The following is a 22,461-nucleotide window of genomic DNA, read 5'->3' on the forward strand; positions in this document are numbered from 1 at the left end:
TGAAGACACAGTTTTCTTCCCCTCAGGAGAATGTAGCATTCAAGGCACCATCTTGGAAGCAAAAACAGAGCCCTCACAAAACACCAAACCTGTGTGTGACTTGATCTTGGACTTTCCCAGCTTGTGAAAAATAAATTTCTGTTCTCTATAAATAACCCCGTTTCAGGAATTTTGTGACAGCAGCACAAAATAGTCTAAAGCAGGCCTCCACAGAGATTGGGAGATGGGGCCAAATTAACATGTTTTTTCACTGTCCTCATCATTATAGAGGCTCTTTGGAAACATGAACTGGGTCTCCTCACAGGCATGGAATCATTGCCCTAATCAGTTGATACCCATGAAGGCCTGCTGCCGGGCAAAGCTCTGCTGCCACTATGAGCCATCCTGAAGAATATCCTTACGTTAGCAAACTCGATTTAACCATTTCACAATGGATACACATTAAGAAAAAACATGTTGTACCTGACAAATAGACACAATTTTTGTTTTTCAGCTAAAAAAAAATAAGAAAACAAGAAGAACCTCCTTCCTATCTTCAAACAGCTTACCACTGTTGTTGGGAAGGCAAAACGAAAGCATATGAAACACAGCGAGAATAACTCAATGTCAACAGTTTTGGGAGATTAAGGTGAAGGTAGTGAAAATTGAGAGAAGGGAGATCATAGGTTAGGAGGATCAGAAGGTCATGGAGAAGTTAAGACTGAGGAGACCTTAAACAGTCTGCTAGAATAAAGGAGAAAGGTCACCTTCATTGTGAAGGAGACCCTGGGAAAGGTGGGAAAGGTGGGGGAGAGGAAGGCACTTGGAGCTGTATGGGGAGGGGTTGAGGGATGGGGGTTGGGATTGAGAGGGGTTGGGGGATGGGGGTTGGGATGGAGAGGGGTTGAGGGATGGGGGTTGGGATGCAGGGGAGAGGACTGGCTGCAGAGAAGGGATAGGAAGACATGGGTTGAACACAGAGAGCAGAAATTCCTGTCCACAGACCATGGAAAACTTCTGGCCTCAACAGGGAAACTTGGCCCACTGTGGAATCATTTCTTGAAGAAACCCCCCTCCCAGTGTCCCCTAGGCCTTGACTTTCATCTGTACTTGAAAGAAGAAGATTAAAATGCAAGGAGTAGGAGGCGAGATATGGAAACCTATGCATACTAAATGTTCAGCAGTCAAGGAGGCCCAAGGGCTGATGTCAGAGTCACTTCTGTCAGGGAACTGGCACGGGGCAAATAAAACGGAAAAGCATTGATTAGCTAAGAAGAGAGGGGGAGCAACAGCAGGCACCAAAATTCAATCTCCGAGATAAAACACAACAAAAACAAGGCATCAGGAATCCACAAGTCACACTCTGAAGACTTGATATTTTTTCCAGGCTCCCCTTCAACAGAGTGAAGCCAGGGAGACTTTTATCCTGTTAACCTGGGTGCAACGCTGCTTCCCAAGATGTGTGAACAAGTTGTTTATTCATTTTAGGGCTGGTTTACAGCCACATGACTCATAATGTTGTCAGTTTACCATGGTATCTGTTATTCTGGAAATCAAGAAGTACTTAGAAGCTAACTTCACATCTCTCAAATAGTTAAGTGGGAAACTTTTTTTGTGGGAGGGAGGGAGTTAACTCTTTCTTCGGTTATTAACAGAGCACTGCAACAGAAGTGACAAAACACACTAAAACACAAGGTGGTCTATGGCCCCTTGATGACTTAATAAAGTTGGTACATCTCTCAACACTCTGAATAAATAAAAAATTCAAAGTCCATTGCATGGATGGATGGATGAGTAGATAGATGGAAGCTAGTATATTCATCCTTTGTGCTAAAATATTCACATTTCTTGAAGGTCTTCTAACTCAAGACTCCATAAAATAATCTTACCATCCATAGTTTATGATAAACCTAAGTCTAACCCAAGAACTCTGGCTGGGTTGGGGCTTTGATGTGGCTGGTTTCCTGGCGCTTTGAAAGACATCATAGCTAATACTTTTCATGAGACCTCTTGTATCATTTAACCTTACTAAGCAGATCCAGAAGACTAGAACCTCTCCAGGTAAATACCCATCCACTTTCTGGTAAATTGCTTTCAAAGGCATTCAAAACCCTGAGAGCTATTTCAAAAGTTTCTGGAGAGCTTTGGCAGGCTCTGAGCTCCAGTATATCTGCCACAGAGGGAGGGAAAGAGTCATAAGTAACAGTGTTAATCTTATTCCACCTGAAAAGTAATTGCTTACACTTAAAAAAAATGCTGTATTGGCCTGTCTAATTTTATTATCCCTTTAAAGAATGGCACATTTTAATTCCTTTGCTATTTCCACATAGTGCTATTGTATTTACTTGCTAATGCAGAGAACAGAAAAGAACATGACATTATAAAATGTACTCTTTCCCATGATTTGCCCTTCCTCTACCAGCATGAGGTACCTTTACCTCTGTCTGTTTTATTTTTTCCTACACAGCTACATAAATTTTAAAAAGAGATCATCTGACTACACTGCCTCTTCTTGTCTCTTTTTTCGCTCCTTTGTATTAAACACAGCTCCTATCCAAGGCAATCTTGGCAAGAAGACCTCATCTCTCCCACATTTCCCCTACCCCAGTACAGTCCTTACTACAACTCTAGTCATCTGGAATTGTAAAGATCAAATGTTTTGCTACATATCACAATGTTTATAAGACTGACTGCATTCCTCTTTAACAAGTAGCCCATGACGGAAAACAAAGGAGAAGTTTCTTTTTTTTTCTTGTTGACAAAAGCTGGATCACTTCATGAATGCAGGAAAAGATTTGCTATATATTTAATATCTAAATAAGTGAAAACTAATACATTTATAAGATCCTTTCTGTTTCTGGTCAGCCAGAAGGGCCAGGCCTAGCAAAGATACTGCGTATCTGCTGACTTGATTTTAGTCAATGGATAGTTTAAAACACTTTTCTTCATCAAAATTTTTCTCACCAAAAGAGAAAAAATGCTGTCTTGCATCTCAACTTCTCTTATTTTCCCCATGCTATATGGAAGGATTCAGGCAGCTACCCAGATAGAAAGTAGGATAATTGAGGCCTACATCACTATAGGGTCACTGGCTCTTAAATATAAAGCACAAATGAAGCCGTCTCCGTAATTCCTAGAATTAGAAGAAACTTGAGTGAAAATTGAAATGAAGGGCATTGATTGAGGCTCTCTTGGCCAAGAAACAACATTCTTTTGTCATTGGTATATTTACTGTACATGGAGCTTGATGTGGTTTGACTGTGTCCCCACCAAAATCTCATCTTTAATTGTAACTCCCACAACTCCCACATGTCATGGGAGGAACATGGTGAGAAGTGATTGAATTATGGGGGCGGTTCTTTCCTGTGCTGTTCTCATGATGGCGAATGAGTCTCATAAGATCTGATGGTTTTAAAAAGGGGAGTTTCCCTACAAAACTCTCTCTTTGCCTGCTGCCATCCATGTAAGACATGTTTTGCTCCTGTTTGCCTTCTGCCATGATTGTGAGGCCTCCCCAGCCATATGGAACTGTAAGTCCATTAAACCTCTTCTGTAAATAGCCCAGTCTTGGGTATGTCTTTATCAGCAGCATGAGAACAGACTAATACAAAAAATTGGTGCCAGTAGAGTGGAGCACTGCTGTAGATACCCGAAAATGTGGAAGCTACTCTGAGACTGGGTAACAGGCAGACATTGGAACAGTTTGGAGAGCTCAGAAGAAGATAAAAAAATGTGGGAAAGTTTGAAACTTCCTAAAGACTTGTTGAATGGCTTTGACAGAAATGCTGGGAGCAATGTGGACAATAAAATCCAGGCTGAGGTGGTCTCCGATGGAAATGAAAACTTGCTGGGAACTGGAACTAAGGTGACTCTTGTTATGTTTTACTAAAGAGAGTGGTAGCATTTTTCCCTTGCCTTAGAGATTTATAGAACTTTGAACTTAAGAGAGATAATTTATGGTATCTGGTGGAAGAAATTTCTAAGCAGCAAAGCATTCAAGAGGTGACTTAGGTGCTGTTAAAGGTATCCCATTTTCCATGGGAGGCAGAGCATAAAAGTTTGGAAAATTTGCAGCCTGACGATGCTATAGAAAAGAAAATCCCATTTTCTGAGGAGAAATTCAAGCTGGCTGCAGAAATTTGCATAAGTAATGAAGAATCAAATGTTAACTCCTAAGACAATGGGGAAAATGTCTCCAGGGCATGTCAGAGGTCTTCATGGCAGCTCCTCCCATCACAGGCCCAGAGGACTAGGAGGAAAAAGTGGTTTTGTGGGTTGGGCCCAGGGTTTCTGTGCTGCGTGCAGCCTGGGGACTTGGTGACTTGGTACCCTGTGTCCCAGCCACTCCAGCCATGGCTGAAAGGAGCCAATGTAGAGCTCAGACCATGGCTCAGATGGTGCAAGCCTCAAGCCTTGGCAGCTTCCATGTGGTGTTGAGCCTGCAAGTGCACAGAAGTCAAGAATTGGGGTTTGGGAACCTCTGCCTAGATTTCAGAAGATGTATGGAAACACCTCAATGCCCAGGCAGAAGTTTGCTGCAGGGGTGGGGCTCTCACAGAGAACCTACGCGAGGGCAGTACAGAAGGGAAATGTAAGGTTGGAGCCCCACCCAGGGGCCGTCCTAGGGCACCACCTAGTGGACCTGTGAGAAGATGGCCACCATCCTCCGGACCCCAGAATGGTAGATCGACTGATAGCTTGCACTGTTCACCTAGAAAAGCTGCAGACACTCAACATCAGCCTGTGAAGGCAGCTGGGAGGGAGGCTGTACCCTGCAAGGCCACAGGGGCAGAGCTGCCCAAGACCATGGAAACCCACCTCTTGCATCAGCACGACCTGGATGTGGGACATGGAGTAAAAAGAGATCATTTTGCAGCTTTAAGATTTGACTGCCTCACTGGATTTTGGACTTGCATGGACCCTGTAGCCCCTTTGTTTTGGCCAATTTCTCTCATTTGGAATGGCTATATTTACCCAATACCTGTACCTCCATTGTATCTAGGAAGTAACTAGCTTGATTTTGATTTTACAGGCTCATAGGCGGAAGGAAATTGCCTTGTCTCAGATAAAACTTTGGACTGTAGAATTTTGAATTAATGCTGAAATGAGTTAAGACGTTGGGGGACTGCTGGGAAGGCATGATAGATTTTGAAATGTGACAGCATAAAATTTTGGAGGGGCCAGGGCAGAATGATACCCACCCAAATATCACCTTGAATTGTAACTCCTACAATTCCCACATGTTGTGGGAGGAACCCAGTGGAAAGTGACTAAATTGTGAGGCCAGTCTTTCCTGTACTATTCTCGTGAATGAGTGAGAGCATAAAATTTTCTTGTGAAATGTGAGAGCACAAAATTTTGGACGGGCCAGGGCAGAATGAAACCCACCCAAATATCACCTTGAATTGTAACTCCTACAATTCCCACATGTTGTGGGAAGAACCCAGTAGAAAGTGACTGAATTGTGGGGCCAGTCTTTCCTGTGCTATTCTCGTGAATGAGTCTCATGAGATATGATGGTTTTCAAAGTGGGAGTTTATATGCACAAGGTCTCTTTGCCTGCTGCCATCCATGTAAGATGTGACTTGTTCCTACGTGCCTTCTGCCATGATTGTGAGGCCTCTCCAGCTATGAGGAACTATAAGTCCATTAAACCTCTTTCTTTTGTAAATTGCCCAACCTCAGGTATGTCTTTATCAACAGCATGAGAACAGACTAGTACAGAGCTTAATTCACCAAAAAACCACTATTTTTCCTCACCTTTTCAGTCAAAATGATAATTTTTATTAATTATTACTGAGATAGGGTCTTACTCTGTTGTCTAGGCTGGAGTGCAGTGGAGTGATCTTGGCTCACTGCAACCTCCACCTCCAAGGCTAGAGCAATCCTCCCACCTCACCCTCCTGAGTAGCTGGGACCACAGACATGTGCTCCCATACTTGGCCGTGTGTGTGTGTGTGTGTGTGTGTGTGTGTGTGTGTGTGTGTGTGTTTAGTGGAGACAGGGTTTTGCCATGTTGCCCAGGCTGGTCTCAAACTCCTGAGCTCAGGCAATCTGCCTGTCTTGGCCACCCAAAGATCTGGGATTATAGGTGTGAGCAGCTGTACCCAACCCTAGTCAACATTAAATACAAGTGTCTTGTCAGAATGGAACTTCTACAATTTGAGGAATCATTAATTACAATTATTGCTTCTTGGTACACAAATATTTAAAACCAGAAGGCAGATGGATGTTCCTCTCTAGAATGCCATCTTCTACCACAGATTGTGTGGATATACAACAGCTACTACTAGGTTCACTATTTTTTAAGAAACAATGTCATTTAGTAATAGGAAGAGATTTTTCAAGTAATAAAAAATTTAACCAAAGGAAGCAAAGTTTTAGCTCATGTGAGAAATCTAAGGTTGGGAAAGAAAAGCTTTCCTCATATGCAACATTCAACAGAAGCAGAGGTCATCCGTGTTAGGGTCATTATGTACAAACCCAGACAATTTCATGATGCAACAATGCAACAATCTGCTTTTGTAAAAGTTATTTTCCCTCTAGTTCCTGCCATTCCCAGTTAAAATTAAAACTTTACAATATTGCTAAACTATAAACTATGTAGTTTGTTCTACCCACATCAATTATAAATTGTGGAGTAATTTATCAAATCCATTTGTGGAGAAAAAGGAGAGAAATAAATCAGTCATGCTAATTAAAAAAAAATTAAGCAAGAAACAGTCAAGAAAGACTTTCCTGAAGAAAAAGGAAGCCTTCTTTGGTTAAATTATAGAATAAATTACAGAAAATTAAAGCTACAAAATGCATTCTCAATACCTTGGAGGCACTGGGTTCGGTGAACAGTGGTATTTGCATGTCTACGTTGCAGGCATGTGCTTTCTCTAACAAGATGACCTCTGTGTTCCGCTAATACCTCTCGTGAGCACAGCAGATCTAAATGTGCTCACTCAGCAGTTTAGGAGTACATTATGACTAAAAGATAAAGGAACGGATGCGACTGTAGATAATTTTGCTCAGCTTTGATAATCACTATGAATCAAACTCTAAATATGGACTGAAGCTTCTTTGTGTCATATAATTCACAGAATTCCACCCCCTTCTCACTACTCCATCTTAATCTCTCAGGCAGATTTATGAAACTTTTCTATCACCATTAACCCTGCCCTGTGATCTTTCTTCCCCAGTGCCATTTGTACCAATCAGTTCCCAATTCATATAACATATTCCCCAGAGGCACAGGAATGGTCTTTTAATTAAATATTAAATGTCTTGAGAGCAGGTCCAATGTTGAGTAACGTGGTAACTGGCTGACAAAATAATGCCATTTGCATACACCAGGAGGAAGCTTCAGATTGGTTGGACCTTTGCTCATAGGAGGCCATCCACATGGAAAGGCCATGTACCTCATGCCAGCTGCACTGTGGCCTGGGAAATGGGGTAACAGAAGAGATGGAAGGTTTTATGGACATGCAAACAGGACCAGATCCAATAACACACACACACAATCAAAAGCACAGAGGCAGACTTTGCAGTCGATAACAAATCAACCTGGTAAGATCCTACAGGCCTAATGCCACTTAACCCAAAATGCCACTGACTAATGGAACTTTTGCCTCAATAATGGAGAATGGAATGAGGCTTACAAATGTATCAAGAATTGTGACACAAATACTTATAATAAAGGTACAATAGAGAAAATCCTTTAAGAAAGTGACTACATGTTTTTGTTTGTTTGTTTGTTTGTTTTTTTTGAGACGGAGTTTCACTCATATTACCCAGGCTGGAGTGCAATGGCACGATCTCGGCTCACCGCAACCTCCGCCTCCTGGGCTCAGGCAATTCTCCTGCCTCAGCCTCCTGAGTAGCTGGGATTACAGGCACGCGCCACCATGCCCAGCTAATTTTTTTTTTGTATTTTTAGTAGAGACGGGGTTTCACCATGTTGACCAGGATGGTCTCGATCTCTTGACCTCGTGATCCACCCGCCTCGGCCTCCCAAAGTGCTGAGATTACAGGCTTGAGCCACCGCGCCCGGCCGACTACATGCTTTTAAGCAGATACTCAGGGTGGGCAAGTGGAACCAGCAATAAGGAACTGGATACAACAAGTCTTCCAATCAGGGGAACCTGTCACCCCTGGAGCCAGATGCTCTCCTTTCCTACTACGGACACTCGCAGGGAAATCTCACCACATGTGTCCTCCACAGAAAGTCATCTGGTGGCCTGACTGTGAAGCCTTTTTGTCCCCTCAGGCAGTACCAGTAGGGACCAGTGGAAGCCCCAGTAGCATCTGATAAACTGAGCCAACCAAAAATAGCAAATGCTTTGAAAATCACTGCCCTTGGAAACACAGCCCACTAAAGTAGGCAAAGACCCATGTGCTAAACTTAACAGGGTGTCTGCTTGCTAAAGTAAAAGTTTGGAATGCAATCCAGAGTTTCCAAACATACGAAATGTGCAGGATATAATTTAAAATCACCCATCAACTAAGAACCAAAAAATCACAACTTGAGTAAAAAAAGACAATCAACTAATGCCAATACCAAAATGGATCAGATGAATTAGATCTTGAAATGATCCGAAAAGGATTTTACAGCAGCTGTCATAAAAATGCTTCAACAATGAATTACAAATTCTTTTGAAACAAACGGAAAAAATTAGAAAATTTCAGAAAAGAAATGAAAGCTATAAAAACTGAAAAGTATAAAACTATAATAATAAAATAATAATAGAGATTTTAAAACTTGCTGGAAGGGCTCAAAAGTAGAGGTGAGAGAGGAAAAAATCAGTGGACTTGAGGACAGAACAACAGAATTTACCCGGTTTTAACAGAAAAGAGAAATATAATGATAAAATAAATTAACAGAGCCTCAGGGACTTGTGGGACACTAGCAAAAGACCCAACATTTGTATTAGAGTTCCAGAAAGAGCAGAATTGAAAGAGTATATAAAGAAATAATGGGCCAGGTGCAGTGGCTCATGCCTGTAATTCCAGTACATACTTAGGGAGGCCGAGGCAGGTGGATCATCTTGAGGTCAGATGTTCAAGACCAGCCTGGCCAACATGGTGAAACCCAGTCTCTACTAAAAATACAAAAAAGAAAGGATGGCTGAAAACTCCCCAAATTTGGAACGTCCCCCCACCTATAAACCTACAGATTCAGAAAGCAATGAATCCAAACCAGATAAACTCAGGAAAATATAGACTAAAACACATCATAATTAAAAATTTGAAAACAAAAGAGAAAGAATATCTTGAAATCATCCAGAGAAAAAGGATACATGAACATCAATTCAAATGACAGAACATTTTCCCTTCAGCTTTACTGAGGTATGGTGGCAATTAAAATTATATATATTTAAGGTCTGCGACTTGTTGATTTGGTATATGTATATATAGAAAAATGTGAAATATATAGAAAACTGTGAGATATCCAACACAATCAAGCTAATGACTGGGCGTTTTATCTGTAACCATGGAGTCCAGAATCAAGCGGTTTCAAATGGTGAAATGAGAGACCTGCCAACTGTGAAGTTTATTTTCAGAGAAATTATCCTTCAGAAATGAAGAAAAAATAAAAACATTCTCAGATGAAGAAAAAGAATCTGTCACTAGCAGACCCACCTTTAATGACTGGCTAAAGAAAGATCTTCCAACAGAAAGAAAACAATAAAGAAAGAAATCCTGGGGCATCAAGAAGGAAGACAATACAATAAAAAAAGCAAATTTATTGTTAGGTAAAATGGATTATCACTTGCTTAGTAAGTTTTAAAAATCACATTTGATGATTGAAATAAAAATTATAATACCACTTGATACGCGAAACGATGATAATTAAAAATAGAAAAGGTACAGAAACCTAAACGGAAGTGAGGTTCTCATAATTCGCTCAAAATATATGTGAAAAGGCACAGACCCTATATTAATGTATAGCTACAGTAATCAAGACAATGTGGTATTGATGAGTGAATACACAGATCAATTGAACAGAATAGACAATCCAGACAGGCCCATATAAATATGCTCAACTGACATTTGACAAAGATGCATAATCAAATCAGGGAAGGAAAAGTAGTCTTTACAACAAATGATGCTGGAGCCATTAAGCATACATAGATGAAAGAAAAGAATCTTGACCTAAACCTCATACCTTATACAAAGATGAACTCTAAGTGGATCATAGATGTAAATGTAAGAAATAGCGCAATAAAACTTTTAGAAAAAAAAAAAAAAAAAAAAAAAAAATTGTTGGGATTTAGAGTTAGGCAAAGAATTCTTAGACTTCATACCAAAATCACAATCCATAAAATTGATAAATTTGTTCTCAGCAAAATTAAAAACTTTTGTTTGGTGAAACCTCATGGGAAAAAGATGAAAAGACAAAGAGATTGGGGAAAATATTTGCAAACCACATATCCAACTAAGGACCAGTATATAGAGTATATCATAAAAAAATCTCAAAACTCAATAGTAATAAAACAAGCTATCTAAATTGAAAATGTGAAAAGATATTTTACTAAAGAGGATATACTGATGACAAATAAACATACGAAAAGATGTTCAACATCATTAACCATCAGGAGAAGGCAAATTAAAACTATAATGAAATATTACTACATGTCTATCAGAATGGCTAAAAATTAAAAATAGTGACAACACCAAATACAGGCAAAGATGTGGAGAAACTGAATCACTCATATATTGTTGGTAGAAATGTAAAATGCTACAGGCACCCTGGAAAACAGTGTTCTTATAAAACTAATCACAAAATTACCATATAACCCAGTAACTGTAGTAGTGTGTAATTATCCAGGGAAATGAAAATTTATGTTGTGACAAAAACCTGTTTGCAAATATTCATAGCACCTTTATTTGTAATAGATTAAACTACAATCAGTCTAGATGTCTCTCACCAGGTAAATGGTTAAACAAAATGTGGACTACCATAGAATAAATATGCCATGGAATATTACTCAGCAATACAAAGGAATACCATACATGGCAACTTGGATGAATCTCCAGCGAATTCAGTTGAGTAAAAAGAGCCAATCTAAAGAAGTTACATATTGTATGATTCAATATGTCACATTTCTTAAATGAAAAAATTAAGCAATAGAGGGCAGATAAGTGGTTTCCAGGAATGTTAGGGATGGCATGGCTAGGAAGTACGTGGGAGTAGTTATGAAAAGGAAATAGGATTGATATTAGTAGTGTTGGAAATGCTTAGCATCTTGACTGTGATGGTGAACACAAGAAACTGCCTGGAAACACATTTTATAGAACTTTCACACACACACACACACACACACACACACACACACGACTACAAAACCAAGGAAGCCTGAATAGGTCATAATTTGTATCAACCTCAATATTCAGGTTGATATCACAGTGTAGAGTTTTGCAAAATACTAACATTTGGGGAAACTAGGCAATGTGTACAAGGACTCTGTATTATTTCTCACAAGTGCATGTGAATTTATAATTATCTCAATAAACACTTGAAGGCTGTCACAATGTCAATGATGAAACCAGGTAATATTTCTACCATGAAGTTCATTTTTCAACATGGCATGTGACAACCAAGGCCTGCTGTACAGTGTGGAAAGAGTCATGAGCAAACTGCCTTTTTGCATAGTTCTTCATCATTCTGTTAATCATCACCAAAAAGCCACCATTTTATAAGAGCAAGGAGAGGGAATGTTACATTAACATAATATTAGAATAATTCCAGAGGAAGGTAGATGCTTGTTGAGTTCCACATAGAAATGGTGCATCTGTTTTATTCACCAAAGGCAGATCTGCACCTGGCATAGTCCTTGGATCATGATGGAAAGAAACCCAGTAGAGTTGATAGATGTATGAAGAACAAACGCATACCTAATGCAACCCTAACCTTTCTGGCAATCTAATCTATGGAGAGCAAAATAAGTTCCCATTAAGTAGGAGTTTACAATATTCTGGCTCTGTAGGGTGAACAGAAATGTCCTGGCATCATCAGGATTGACTGAGCCCCTACTGCTTAAAGGTTCCCTCCAAAATAGCACTTGCCTTCTACCATACAGGACAGGAAAGGAATACTTGACACTCAGACAGCCAAGGATGTAACTAACCTGAAACTGTCCAGCCATAACATGGAAATTAGTTTTCAAATAGCCAAACATATCCCTGTTTATTTTAATATTTAAAAATGTTAAAATTTCTACAAATTAAATTCCATGCAAGTTTAATAACAGAACTGACTTTTTCCCTCTCTTCCAAAATATACAGGTGTATCCCTGGCATCAAGCATGCCCCCAATTTTGAAAAACAGGCATACCCCAACCAAGGAGTTCTTTGAAACATGGAATGTCAAAGTGAAACAGTTTTGTTAGCCAGGAACCGGATTGCTGCTTCTGATGTCAAAAATTAGGTCTAAGGAACTTGACAAGCACCTTAAAGTCTCTTTATCTCAACTAGTTCTCAAGCTAAAGTTAGCTCTCAGCATAGCAGCAGAAACACCGAGCTCCTGCAGCTACTTGTAGGGAGAGAATGTTAGGTAAAAAGGAGTCACCTGCCAGACATATTGTAGAAGGAAGCTGTGTTTGCATTTATAATGGGAAGGCATTTCATTGAGATGCCTTGAAGATGAGAGTACAAATGGGTACATTAGTAGCCATCATTAAGACAAATGTCCATTTGACTTTTACTTTTCCCCTCAAAGCCTCTTTAATGAAGATACAAAAAGAAAAAGTGTCACAACAGATGTCATTGGGTCCAAGTCTGAAGAGATACTAGTAAGTACAAGAGATAGCAGAAAGCAAACAAAATGAGTCACTTCAAAAACCTGGACATAACAGCTGAAGCTGTGATTCCATTTGAAGGTTTAATATGTTGGGAACACTTAGAAAAATTATACATATCTCAGAGTCTTACCTTCGTATATCTTAATTTGCCATACTTCACATGGTCATCAGTGGAATTACTGATACTTTCATTTTTGTTTTAATTATATTTTCATATTTTAACTGTTGCTTATCTTAGGATTTCTGTTTTATTACTATATAGTTCAGAATTTCATTAAGTAGGCTGAATTTTTAAATGAGACATTGTATCTTAAGGCCAATTACTTTTAGAAAAATGCAGGTTAGATTTTTATAATATATAGTAAATGAGAAAATAAGATTCCCCATTTAAAACTGCTTTACGGCAGCTTTGTCTGTTCATGTCATAGTCACAACAAACGAGGCTAGAATGTGAACATTTCGAGGACAAGAGTAGTGGCATTTGTTTTCACTTCATATAGTGCCTAGGCTAATGCTTAGTGTAACTATATATAGATTTTTTTGGGGAAAAGTGGTTCATTTCAGTTATTCGAAATATGAAGAAGACTAAAGTAAGCAAATAAAAGGAATTAATAAAAATGAGTTGTCTATTTAATGATAGTTGCTTCTCTTGGAAATGAAGGAAATAAAGAAATGTGTTTCCTTTTTAAAGATTCTGCTGAGAAGAGTTCAAAAAAACCTGCATTTCCCTCCTTTCTCATGGGTAAACAGTGAATGCACAGAGGTACTAAACCAAATCCCTCTCAGTGTAAAGGAGGAAATGCTCATTTATGGGATAGAGATGGTACAATTATTAACCCAGAAACTCAATATGAACAATTGTATTTATTTCCATTATTAAGAAGGAAACTGTTCAAGCTGCATGAAGGACATTTTCAACATAACTATTTTTTCAACTTTTGACAATTTTTATAAATTTTCATCATAAAAGTAAAAACAAAAAATTGACAGTATATTCACTATCTTTGTAAAGGTAACCCTCTCTCAATGTTATTCCAGTTTTAGTTTGGCTGGTGGAAAACAAAAGATCAGACGGTGTGACATCTAATAACCTCTACCATGACCAATTCTGATAAGGTCAAACACTTTTATTCCCCAGGAGGTATCATACAAAAATTTCTTCAGTTTAGTTTGATATGTATGAAGATTTTCCACTTGTGAATAAAATCCTCAACAAATCCTTGTAGAGTGTTTTCCTTGTGTGACATGGAGCCAGCCAGCTAAGGCTCTCAGTAAGGCCGGCTGCCAGGGTAAATCATATCTTTCCTGCCTTTACACGTGAGCCAGGTGTTGGGGATTTTCTGAGCTACAGGATCGTGGGGAAAATGGTTTTTGTATTTCCTGTGTTCTCACTCCAGCTCTCAAACTTTCAAGATTCATGGCCAGTCAACAGTGTCATGAACTGGCCTGAAATATCCCAGAGTAAAACCCACTGACAAAACACCTGACTCTGCCATCGCCTCATACCATTTGTCTGATCAGGATCTCTTTGTACTGCTGCTTCCCCTGACAGTTCTGAGGAAAGTCAGCAAGGCAGGTGTAATCTTTAATCTTCTGAAGCCTGAAATTCAGTGGAATTCAACTACCATTTTTAAAGTAGCTTATTTTCTTAATATTAATAGTATTTTATGAAATTTGTTAATAAAATACTATTACGATGCTAACACTTGTTTATCATAAATAATTTAGAAATATGTAAAAGTATGAATTTATATGTACATTTCATGCATATGTAAAAATCCACAATAAATCCACTATCCATGGAAAACTAATATCATTTTCACGTATTTCCAAGGACAAGTAAGGAATTCCCTAGGATCCTAATGAATACCCATATATACCTATATATGCCATCATAAGCACGTTTGTGTGTATATATGAACATTCATTTAAACATTTGATCATCAGCATTTTCCTCATCACTAAATATTATTAAATAACATTGATGGTTGCATGATTTCAGCAAATGGCTATACCATAAATCATTTTATATTGGCCTACTCCTGGACTACTATTGGCCTACTCTTGGATTACTGCTAATGTCCCAAAAATTGTCATTTTTTCTGTTATAAGTAATTTGCAGTGCTACATTTTGAAAGTATTTTGGCAAAGGAAGTATTGCCTTACCTTTTTTGAATACTCACTTCCTTTCTGTTCTGTCCCAGCCTTCTTTGGGGCAGTCATTTTAAAACTCTACTATACATCAGAATCATCCAGGGGGTTTGTTAAAACACAGATTTCTGGCTCCCACCCTCAAAGTTTGTTGACTGAGAAGGTCTGGCTTGAACACAAGACTTTGATTTTTTAAAAAGTTCCGAGGTCTAGGACCACACTTTGCAAACCGTTGTGCCAAAGAACCTGTTTTATACTCTGGTTTCTCTTCAGAGCATATAAATCTGTCTTTTAAAAAAGCACCTGTTGGATCTATGAAACTGATGCAGTCAGTAGTTTCTCATTATGGTCTCATTCCCTTTTACATTGAAAAATACAAAGCTACTTCAATTGCCATTTCACAGTACAGCCCATGGCTTGGAATGTCCACAGGTGCCTCTTCATGTTGAAAATATTTGGCAAATAAGGAATGCTGGCAAGAGAGACTGTAGTTTTGACACCTACACCATGATTTTGGATTCATTTTTCTCACTCGAGATTTGGCAAGTGTATGTCTTCCTTAAAGTCACACTGAAAATAAGCTCTGACTCATAAACCTAGCTTAAAAACATCAAAAGGAGTAAACAGCTATTTCCATAACTAATAATTATTAAAACATATTTTTGAGTTTTTGCATAATTTGCCTGTAAAATGAGATCTAAGTATTTACATGGAATTTCTATATTCCTGTGTGAATAAATTATCAGAACTAAAACGTGGAGGTCTCTTGACCTCCAGTATCTCCCTGATGTCAGCCTGAGCTCAACCCTGCCATCAACTTTGTCTTTCTAAAAATCAAAACTGATTCCTTATTTATTTCTTTCCCCAGCAATATAGCAAATAAAATATTCAGAGAAACCACTTCTGATGCATCACATTTAAAAATGGCGGCTAATGTGTTTAAAAGAATCTATTTTTTAATGCATGGCTGACCTAGAGAAAAAGTGAGGGAATGCCTCAGAGGCCAGAAACAAGCACACAAAAAGCCCAGTAATCAGGAGCAGAGAGCAAGAATTGGGACTATTCTAACAATTCCAGGTACCCTAGTGCTTGGCTTCTAAGGGGCCAGCTGAGAAGAAGAAACAAAGCATGGGTTCAGATTTGGATCTGAGTTTAAACAGAAACCCACATTCACAAACCAAGAACTTCTACATGGCAACACAGTCAGCAAATAAACAAGCAGAAACAAAACAAAACAAAACAGAAAACTGACCTATAGAGTGAGGCAGTTGGCAAAGACCTCTTGGCTCTTGATGGAGACAGAAAAAATGAATCTCTTAAGAATTTGTAACCACAAAACCGGGATTTGAATCCTGAATTCATGTTTCTCAAGTGGTCCAAAACACTCAAAAGCTGATATTTTAGTTTCAATTTATATAGAGTTAATACAGTCCCTAGGCTTTAGGTAGGAACAATGATACCTACTCCCTGGAAGAATGCATCTAAACCTAGGTGTCAAGGAATTCCCAAAGATAAAGTTCTAAAGGATGGCAGGTTATACTAAAAACTTTACTATCGTTAATAGTAGCAGCAACAGCCAGTAGAAAACACAGTATAAAAAATAACTGAAAAGATGATCAACTCTGTAAGTATGGAAATATCAGATATACAAGTATAGATAAAATGTTTAAAAAAGAAAACTGAATGTATAACAAAGAAACAAGAAGCTATAAAACTTGAAGATTAAAAAAAAATCTTCTAAAAATTAAAAATATAATTATTAAAAAGAAAAGCTTGATTTATGAATTAAACAGTGGAAAAGACACAGCTAAAGGGAGACTTAGCAACTGTGAAAATGGATGTGTATAAATTAAGTAGAATGCAGCAAAGAGACAAAGTGAGAAAAAATTATGAAGGACTGTTTAAAGGGCACAGAAGGTAGACTAAAACACATAACAGCATGCTAAATCAGAGTTCCAGGAGGTGATAATACAGTGATAGAGGAATAGCAACATTTTGAAAAATAATGAATAAGAACTTTCCTGAATTCAAAAAGACACAATGTTAGGTTTTAGGAATCTTAATAAAGTCTAAAGAAGACTAATAAAAATGAATTCATTGTAGCAAAACACTAAAGGTAAAAGGGTGACCTTAAATGTGGCCCAAAAGAAAACTCAGATTACTTTCTTAAAAAAGGACAATTATACTTAACAGCAACATCAGGTGGAAAGATGTATTCAAAATACTGTGAGAAATAACTGTCTAACAAAATTGCATGCAATTTACAAATACCTTTCAAGAGCAAGAATGAAATAAAAATGCTTTCAGAAAAATAAAAACTAAGAGATCCTCACTAAAGGGACTTCTAAAAGATGTCCTTCAGAAAAAAGAAAAAATATCTCAGAAGTAAGTTCAGATATAAAACAAAGAATCAAGACCAAAGAAAACAGAAAAATATGGGCAAGTAAAAGATTAGTCATTAAAATAATAACACCAATGTTTAATTTGTGAGATCAAAATATAAATATAGATACATTCTGGTGAGGTGTGCGTTGAATAAAGTGTTGGTTGGCATAAAGGTAAAGACATTGATTAACTTTACTTCTTGTTATATCAAAAATGCATGTTGAAATATCAAAACTTGTAGGATGCAGCTAAAGCAGTTTTTCAAAGGAAATTCATAACCTGACATGGTTATGGTAGCAAATAAAAAATTGTTTACTTAGGAGTCACGAAAAAAAATACTGCAGAACTAACCTGAAATAGCAGAAGAAAGAAATAACAAAGATTAGAAAATTAATTAACACAACAGAAGATGAAGACCCAATATGGAGAATGAATGAAGTCCAACGAATGAAGTCCAGTGATTTTTTAGAAGAATAATAAAGTTGACAAATTCCTGCCTAGACTAATAAAGAGAAAGAAAGATGACATGTGTTAATAATAACAGGAATGAAAGGGTGATATGATTTCAGATCTGTAGTAGAGATTAAAAATGTCAATAAATGTTAATAAATTTGTAAACTGAGATAAAGGACAAGTGTCTAGAATAACACAAATTACCATAGAACACTTAAGGAGAAAAAATAAATATTAGATAATACCATAATCACTAAAATTATTAAATCTGAAATTTAAAATCTTCCCACTGGTCTAGATGCCTTAAAAGATGAGTGGTAACATTCAAGAAACAGAAAAGCTCAAATTTACATAAAATCTATCAGAGAACAAAAATGGGACGAGAAATGAACATTTTTATGTGATCCCCACTCATGACTATAGTGACAAAATCTTAAGAAAAATATCAACAAACTACCTAATTCAATTTGTATATTAAAAATATAATATATCATGACCAAGTTGAATGTTTTTCTAGGAAAGTAAGATTCATTGATCATGCCACCAAGAAATCAAGGAGAAAACCATGACTATCTCTACAGGAGGAAAAAAAAGCTTAATAAAATGCAGTAAGTATTCAGGGTAAAAACTCATAGCAAACTAAGCATATAAAGGAACTTGTTAACCTGTTAAAAATACGTCGCAAACAACATACTTAGCGAGGAAATATTTCTTTAAATGTTTTTAAAGGAAATATAAATAAGAAAAAGAGGTAGGCTATCAGCATTTCTATTCAGCATCACCTTGGAAGTCCTAGTTTATAACAATAAGATAAGGAAAAGAAATAAAATGTATCAGGATTAGAAAAAAGCCATAAAAATAAATGCATATAGATTATATAATCTGATATATAAAACCCCTACAGAATATGCAAATTACCAGAATTAAGAGTTTGAAGAAGCTTCATTCATTTCTTTGTTATCATTATGTGATAATCCATTATTGTAACTGTTCTTTTTGGTGTTTAAATCACCCTACATGCCCGTGGAAATCCCTTTAGGCTAGCTCCTGCATCTTTGTGACATGATTCCCATTACTCTTTGAGCAACTCCTTGCTTTTTGGTGCAAAAAGATGATCCAGACTCATTTTAGTCTTTCCCTAATCCAGATCAGGAATCAGCCATTTCTGTAAAAAGTACTGTCTCCTCTGGGTAGAAAATGGTACTTAGAAATCAAGTTGTGAGTGCTGAATGTGCATATTATTGATGAGGTATCATTCTCCAGGCACCTTCAATGCACAGAGCTAGGAAATAGATTATTTTAAATAATCAATTCATTTAATAGAGCCATTCAAATACATCACAGAGTTTTTCTTACTTTTGTATTTATACATCTTTTATAGTAAAAATTGGGGTTTATAATTATATTAATGTACTTATTTACATTATATTATGAATATACTTTTAATAATTACAATATAAATATTAACACTAACAATAAATCTAGTAAGTAGTGTTTAAGACTTTTTGCAGATTTTTGTCCTTAAAATTTATCCCATAAAAATATATAGAGTACTATGTTTAAAAATAGTGTGAATTAATTAATAGCTCTGTGGGTAAGAAATCTATTTGATATACAGTTAAAATTCTTTTCTTTTTGTTTCCATTCAGTTTTAAGGTTTACTATTTTTCATCCTTTATGGTTTTAATTTATTTTTATTAAATATTTATATTTATTTATTGAATATTATCATGTTATTAATATTTAATGGTAAAATATTTTATTAAAATATATTATTTTAATAAAATAATATTTTTAATAAAATATTATTTTATTAAAATATAAATAATATTATTTTAATAAAATAATATTTTTAATAAAATAATATTTTATTAAAATATATATTGGTTTAGAAGTCAAAACTATATAAATAGGTATTCTTCAGTCATTATCACTTTCAATACAATTACCACCAACACCATCTAGTCAACATTATTACTACCTTTGGGCTTATCTATCCTGTACTTCTTTTTGCAAAATTAAGCAAATAAATGCTGACACAAACACACACACATACATAGAGTTACTTCCCTTTCTTTCTTACAAAAAAAATGGTAGGGCATAAAATACATACTCTTATGTACCTTGCTTATTTCCACTTAACAATTATCCTGAATATCACACCATATCAGCTTACAGAAATATTCCTCATAATTTTACAGCTTCATGGTATTTTCAACTATATGGATATGCCATGGTTATTGAACCAATCTCTATAATGGCATACTTGAGTTTCCTATATGTTGCTATTACAAAGACTACTACTACAACAAATAACTGATATTTCTGTTGTTTCATATTGTGGAGGTGTTTCATCAAGATAAACCTTTAAAAGTCAAATTGTTAGCTTGAAAGATGTAAATCTGTATGCTGTTTCCTTCCATGGAAGTTCTAATCATTTTGCATTCTCACTAGCAATGAATCAGAATGCTTGTTTTTCTAGATTCTCTAAGAGTGCTTTTCTAAAAAAATTAAGGGTGCATTTCTATGCATCAGCAATGAAGAGTTTAATATTTAATTTTTAAAAGTTACCATTTATAAAACAATAATGAAAATTTATAATATACCATGGGGGGGGACTAGCAAAATTTGTATGAGATTTTCAAATAATAAATGTATAAAAGTTTATTGAAAGACATTAACAAAGATATTAATAATTAAGAGACAAAGCATATTCATGGACAGCAATTCAATAGGAAGAGTCACTATTGTAAACATGTCAATGATTCTATAATTGATCTACATATTTAATAAATTCTAGCCAAAACCTTAAAAGGATTTTTCAAGGACCTTAATGAACTGCTTATCCTGAAATGAATATGGAAGAATTAACAGCCAAGAACAGCCAAGAACAGCCAAGTCAGGCTTAAAGAAGAACAGGGCTGGGGGACTTGCCCCATCAAATAATAAAACATAGTCATTACACAATGCAACATTTAAATGTGGGGATAGGAAAACAGAGAAATGGAAAAGAACAGGGGTCCCATAAACAGAACCATTAATATATAAAAAGGTACAAAAGAGTGATTTCTCTCCAAGGGAAACTCTTGTACATATGCTTCCAGTAAACAAATATAGAAATAATCAAAACCATGCTATTCAGAATAAGAAAAAAATTGAAAAATCCACATATCTATGATGGTTAAATGAATAATAAAATTTTTTATAATTACTTAATATTCCACAGCTGTAAAAATTAATGATCTCTAGATTCACACATCAACATGGATAACTCTTGAAAACAATGCTGAGTGATGAAAGGAAATCAAGGAAGAAAGGAATTCAGTAGGATTCTATTATATACACTTCAAAAGCAGGCAAAACTAAACAATATATTTTTAAGGATGCCTATATGTGTGATAAAACTTTGAGGAAATGCAAGAAAATTATTAATACAAAATGAAAATTAAAGTAGGAATTTCTTCTGAGGAGGAGAGGAAGGAGAGGATTGGTGAAAGAGACACAGAGACTTTAAGAGATCGAGAACCATCTGTCTCTGAAGTTGGTGTTGGATTCATCAGTGTTATTTAATTACTATTCTTTTTACTTAAAATATACATATATGTTATATTCACTCTGGTAGGTAAAATACATTTATCTACCAGAGTGTATATAAATGTATCTACACCCAAAGTTCGTTTAAAGAAAAAGAAAAGGTTGTTTTCTTAGTCTTTTGTCTAAAGGCTTCTAGTGGTTCCCTGCCACTTACAGTACAAAATCTAACTTCTAGCAAGGCAAACTGGAATCTTCCCCATCAGCCCTCCAGTTACCTTTGCAGCCTCATCTCATATCTCTTCCCTGTCACTCACCTGCATTCTAGTGACACGCTGAATTATGAGATGCCCAAGCCCATAGCTAAGCTATGTAACTGCAGCTCCCTGTGCCAGGCATGTGCTCTTCCTGTCTCAATCTGGTCAGCTCCCACACTTCCAAAATCAGCAAATGTCAGATCCTGAGTGGAGTCCTCCCTGATCATTCTGATGGTCACTCTCTCCTCCGTACTTTCACAAAGCTCTATGTCAATTTTTCTGTTTATACGTCTCTCCTCCTTTGCCTGTAAGATTTTTCTAGCCAGGAAATGTGTTTTCAGCTTAGTTCAACCAACATTTCCTGTGTGTTAATTTTATGTCATGCACAGTGCCAGGCCCTAAATTTATCACAAGTAAGCCCTACTTCTTGCCCTCAAACAGCTTGCAATCTAGTCATATTGATGTCTGTGTTCTTCATGCTGATTACAATACCTGGCATTTTGTATAGCCTTAAACTATGTCTGATGAATAAATGAACAAATTAAGACAAAAAGAATCATTACCCTTTTCTTATTCAAAAAGAAAAATCTTTTGGCAATGAATCACGCTTTCCATGGCTTTTATCCATTATTTTTACGGCTGTAAATTGTATATGCCTGTCAAAGTCTAAAGTTTACATAAGGATAAAACACCAAATGTTGATCTTAATGGGTGTATTTTCATTATTCTCAGAGAACTTCCAGAAGCAGATAAATTTAGCCAACCAATTAAAACTCAGATTCATTATACCACAATACCAAACAATAACACAAGACACGTTGTATTAATGGAAAATGTTAATGAAAGTATTCCTTTTTGGTCTCTCCCATGTGAAGCTGTGCTTATAAATACATTTACTTACTGTTCATTTTCTTTAA

General features: G+C 36.5%; 1 protein-coding gene across 4 annotated transcripts in view; it reads right to left on the reverse strand.

Moving 5' to 3' along the window:
- GLIS3 (GLIS family zinc finger 3) overlaps positions 1-22,461 on the reverse strand; it is a 501,312-nt gene that overhangs the window by 172,583 nt on the left and 306,268 nt on the right. The gene's annotated exons all lie outside the window — the stretch shown is intronic.

This window comes from Cebus imitator, unplaced genomic scaffold, assembly GCF_001604975.1.
Source record: "Cebus imitator isolate Cc_AM_T3 unplaced genomic scaffold, Cebus_imitator-1.0 Scaffold227, whole genome shotgun sequence".
NCBI classification, from domain to species: Eukaryota; Metazoa; Chordata; class Mammalia; order Primates; family Cebidae; genus Cebus; species Cebus imitator.